Raw genomic sequence first — 6,036 nt, forward strand, 5'->3', positions numbered from 1 at the left:
ACTCACAGCATATCGTACATAGCATTCTTTACATTAACATTATAAATATGCTCAGCACTTATACTGTACATACACTCACAGCATATCGTACATAGCATTCTTTACATTAATACTGTACATATGCTCAGCACTTATACTGTACATACACTCACAGCATATCGTACATAGCATTCTTTACATTAATACTGTACATATGCTCAGCACTTATACTGTACATACACTCACAGCATATCGTACATGCATAGCATTCTTTACATTAATACTGTACATATGCTCAGCACTTATACTGTACATACACTCACAGCATATCGTACATGCATAGCATTCTTTACATTAATACTGTACATATGCTCAGCACTTATACTGTACATACACTCACAGCATATCGTAGATAGCATTCTTTACATTAATACTGTACATATGCTCAGCACTTATACTGTACATACACTCACAGCATATCGTACATGCATAGCATTCTTTACATTAACATTATACATATGCTCAGCACTTATACTGTACATACACTCACAGCATATCGTACATAGCATTCTTTACATTAACATTATACATATGCTCAGCACTCATACTGAACATACACTCACAGCATATCGTACATGCATAGCATTGTTTACATTAATACTGTACATATGCTCAGCACTTATACTGAACATGCACGAGTTCGCAGCATTGATTGTGCATACGATCATAGTATTTTATTCTATGCATTCGTTCATAGCTTTACTCGGTGCATAGGTGCGTAGCCTTCAAAGTATGTATATGTTCATTATGTGCATACGTTTCCTAGCATTCATACAGTTAGGATGTTGTGCATTCGGTTGGCTGTATTCTGTGTTTACGGTTAGCAGGTTTTGTTCTGTACATATAGTTATCATTTTATTGTGGGCATCCAGTTGGCGTATTTTACTCTGGATATACAGTTAGCTGGGTGTGTGTTCCACATCTTGCAATACATACATTATAATTTATGATTACAGCATTTCATATTGTGCGTACGTTTCGTAGCAGCTATATCGAGCGTACCTTTCTTATACATGAGACACGTAAAACAGAGAGAGGAATGGCACTCACCACTTTCTGCATTTTCTTAGGCTTTATTTTTCATAAAGTGCAGGTATGTTAAAAAGGCAAACACCCAGCCGGGTGCGGACGCCAGTGCGCGTGCTAGGTAACCATTGTTTCGCTCCAAATGAGCTTCAACAGACCCTCCATTTCCCGGGCTTCCTCTTTCCTTAAATCACGTCCCCATGGATGACGAAACCAAGGGGCGGGGATTACAAGCACATACGGTTAAAATAGTGTGAATACAAATACACATACAATTAAAACCAACAAACAGATGACTACAAAAACAATTCTAGGTCAATACGGTCATTTAAACCTCCAAGCTCCTGTGCACCTGTCTTTAAAATCCACCGGATTTTTTCGTTGTCTCTTCCTGGGACGCAGGTTAACCTCTTCATAAACATCAGGGTACTCGTATCTCCATTGTGGGCAATGTTCATATGATTTATTAATCGCGGGGAACCTTTACCCGACTTAACTGACCAGACATGTTCCCGAAACCGCGTATTTAACGCTCTAATTGTGCTGCCTATATAAAACATACCGCAGGTGCAAATTAACACATACACTGCGAATGAAGTTTTACAGCTAATAAAGTTGGTTATATCTTTTGTAATGCCCTCAATGGAGATACTTTTCACTGGTTTAAAGTGGTGCACCAGTTGCACTGACCGCATCTGTGATTACCAGTTACCACATTTTTTTCCAACCAAGTTCTTTTACTGTCTTTTTCTTTCAATTTACTGCGTACTAGCACATCTTTTAAGTTCTTTGTACGTTTAAAGGTGACTAATGGTCTATTCTTTCTCACGTTACCGATTAGAGGATCCCTCTCAATCAGATGCCAGTTGGCAAGAATTGCGTTTTTGCCTAAAAGAAAAACAGAATCTTTCACTTTCTGATTTTTCTGTAAACTTATTTTTAGTTTTTTTGGAGAGTAGTTTTTTTCTTTCTAATTTTCTTGCTCTAGTTAAAGCTTTTGTCAGGACTTCTTGTGGGTAACCTCTTAATAACAACCGCTCAGTCAAGGCTTGTGCTTGAGCTTCAAAAGCTCCATCTGCGCTATTTATGCGCTTAAGGCGCAAATACTGGCCGTATGGAATTGCATTCCTGGTATGTGCTGGGTGATAGCTTTGATAGTGGAGGTAAGAATTTGATGCTGTGTTTTCCTGTAACCTTTTGGTTATTATCTCTCCATTTTCTGCTACCACCCGGACATCCAGGAATTCCAATTCCTTTTTGCTGTACTTACAAGTGAATAACATATTCATGTCATTACTGTTCAGCAGGGACACAAATTTTTTGAAGTCTTCTACAGACCCGCTCCATAACATAAAAACGTCGTTGACGAATCGAAAATAACAACGTATATATTTAAGGAACACTTTACTCAGGCAAAAACGTAACTTTCTTTGAAACAGGCTAGGAACAAGTTAGCCAGGATACATGCAACCGTGGTACCCATCGCAGTACCCCGATTTTGACTGTACCACTGGGTTCCAAACTTGAAGACATTATTACCTAAAAAGAAGGCTTTTTCCACAGCCTTACTCAAAATTTCCTCAATGCACTGAACCGCACACCCCTGGGGGATTCTAGTATATAAACTTTCAACATCAATTGATGTGAACATGAGATCTTCCTGCCAGGGGATGCCGTCCAGTGCAGTGAGGAAATCGTTGGTGTTTTTTACAAGAGAAGGGACACTTTTTAGTAGTGGCCTGAGGAGCCAGTCCATGTATTTAGACAAAGACTCTGTTAGAGAACCCACCCTCGAGACGATAGGTCTCCCGGGTGGGTTCTCCAACGTCTTGTGTATTTTTGATAGGAAGTACCAATTAGCTTCATTTGGTACCTCAGGGAGCAGCCGTTTGGCAAGCTTTTCAGACAAGGTCTCCACCTCTACTTGTCTTCTCAAAAAGGACTGTAATTTTGAAGTAAGGGTTTGTATGGAATTTTTAGCTAATTTAGTATAAGTGACTGGATCATTTAATTGGAGTGTTGCCTCTTGTATGTAATAGTCCCTGGAAAGTATCACCGCGTTCCCCCCCCCCCCCCCCCTTGTCTCCCTTTTTACTATGATTTCATCATGACTCTTTAGCCATTTTAAGGCTTCTAGCTCTTCTTTTTCAAGGTTTGAGGGAACGCGAGGGTACACCAGGGCTCGTACATCTGATAGAACTTTTTGCTGGAAAATGTCTATACTGCCTCCAGGAGTTAATTGGGGAGAGAACCTCTAAACTCAGCAACCTCCACTGTCTCTGTCTCTTCTCTCTCCAGAATTTCTGATTCTTCACCTAATAAATCTAGGAGTGCTCTGAGACCTTCTTTTTCTGCACCACTAATGTCTCCCATAATACTAAAACCCAAAGGGACAACTATTGTTGGTATCTCTCCCTCCCTTCTATTTTCTTCTTTTTCCACTCTAGTCTTGTCCGAAAAAAGCCTTTTCAAATTTAGCTTACGTATGCTGCGAAATAAATCGATTTCAAAATTAAAGTCTTCTACTAAACAATAGTTCAAACCTTTTTTAAGTAAAGATTCTACTCCCGGTTGTAATGCAATACCAGATAGATTTATTACACTATCAGCGTCTTTTGGACAAGAGTCAGAGTTCACATCCGCAAACCCTGGATCGCGATCTCCAACTACTGATCCTGTTGCCAGGAGACCCACTTCCTTTTCTGCTTTACTGAGCCTCTTCTTTGTTCTTTCTTCTTTGCACGTTTCTTATACCTGACACGTCGGCAGGGGGACGCAGTACATTGTTGTCACTGACATATCATTAGAGCTATAATATCTTGATTCATAGGTAGTGGTTTACCCATTTGTGCTTGCTATGTCTGCAGGGGATGCACCAAATATGTGATCATTACTGACTCGTCTTCAGAGTGATAACATCTCAATTAGCATGTTTTATATTTTTCATACTGTTAGCAAGGTTATTCTGTGCATGATTAGCATGTTTATTCGGTACATACGGTTAGTATATTTTATGCTGTGCATAAGGTTGGCTTATTCTGTGCTTACGGTTAGCATGTTTATTTGTGAATACGGTTAAGGTGTTATTCTGTGTATATGATTAGTGTGCTTTTACTCTGGGCGTACGGTGAGTGTGTTTTATTCTGTGTATCCTATAGCAGGTTGTCGTGCATTTCGTAGCGTGTTTATTCAGTACACACATCTAGCATGTTTTATTATGTGCCTATGCTTAGCATGTTTCATTATGTGCATGTGGTTAGCATGTTTTATTATGTGCATATGGTTAGCGCGTTTCATTATGTGCATGTGGTTAGTATGTTTCATTATGTGCATGTGGTTAGCGCGTTTCATTATGTGCATGTGGTTAGCGTGTTTCATTATGTGCATGTGGTTAGTATGTTTCATTATGTGCATATGGTTAGCGTGTTTTCATTTTGTGCATACGGTTAGCGTGTTTATCCTGTAGCATGTTTGTCCTGTGTATATGGTTAGCATGTTTATCCTGTTTACGGCTAGCATGTTTTATTCTGTGCATACGGTTAGCGTGTTATGGAGTGCGTCAGTTATCAGTTTATTCGGTTATGTAACAATTGTTTGGGTGTGCGTTCCAGCCTATTACTGTACATTCATTTGATATTCATTCACAGCATTCATACTGTGCATGCGTTCATAGCAACCATACCGAGCATATGTTTCTTATGACTGCACGTCTGCTGGGGGATGTAGTACATAGTTTGTTGTTACTGACATTTTTTCAGAGTAATAACATCTTTAGTTCGTAGGTGGTTGTTTACCCCTTGTGCCTGGCACGTCTGCAGGGGGATGAACCACATAGGTTATTGTTACTGATACGTTTTCAGAGCAATAATGTCACAAGGGTAGGTGGTTGTATACCCGTTATGCCTGCCACATCTGCAGAGGGATGCACTACACAGGTTGTCGTTACTAACACGCCTTCAGAGCAATAACATCTCAACTCGTAGGTGGTTGTTTACCCATTGGTGCCTGCCACGTCTGCAGGGGGATGGACCCCCAGAGATTGTGAGCCTGGACTTCATCTCCATCACTAGAGCAAAGATTGTCAGAGACCGGAGCTGGACCCTCCTCGAGGCAGAGACCGGAGCTGGACCCTCCTCGAGGCAGAGACCGGAGCTGGACCCTCCTCGAGGCAGAGACCGGAGCTGGACCCTCCTCGAGGCAGAGACCGGAGCTGGACCCTCCTCGAGGCAGAGACCGGAGCTGGACCCTCCTCGAGGCAGAGACCGGAGCTGGACCCTCCTCGAGGCAGAGACCGGAGCTGGACCCTCCTCGAGGCAGAGACCGGAGCTGGACCCTCCTCGAGGCAGAGACCGGAGCTGGACCCTCCTCGAGGCAGAGACCGGAGCTGGACCCTCCTCGAGGCAGAGACCGGAGCTGGACCCTCCTCGAGGCAGAGACCGGAGCTGGACCCTCCTCGAGGCAGAGACCGGAGCTGGACCCTCCTCGAGGCAGAGACCGGAGCTGGACCCTCCTCGAGGCAGAGACCGGAGCTGGACCCTCCTCGAGGCAGAGACCGGAGCTGGACCCTCCTCGAGGCAGAGACCGGAGCTGGACCCTCCTCGAGGCAGAGACCGGAGCTGGACCCTCCTCGAGGCAGAGACCGGAGCTGGACCTTCCTCGAGGCAGAGATGAGTGGCTGCAGTTCTCTGCAAAAATAGTCTTGTATACATCACAGTTGGTGACACACTAGACTGGTCAGAAAGAGCATCTTATAGAAGATATAGGGCTTACATCAGTGACCAACTTATATCAGGGGCTGTAGGTATAAGAGATACAGGCAGTAGCATACAGGCTCTGAAGCCTAAGGAGGCTCCTCTGGCCCATCAAAATCTGACTCAGCTTCTGTTGTGTGTCTGTCTTGGAATTTGTTGTTTGTTTGATCTCTGGTTCTGCTGTGTAGCCCTAAAGAATTCCTTGCACTTAATTTCACAT

Source organism: Hyla sarda, unplaced genomic scaffold (assembly GCF_029499605.1).
Source record: "Hyla sarda isolate aHylSar1 unplaced genomic scaffold, aHylSar1.hap1 scaffold_1221, whole genome shotgun sequence".
Classification (NCBI taxonomy): Eukaryota; Metazoa; Chordata; class Amphibia; order Anura; family Hylidae; genus Hyla; species Hyla sarda.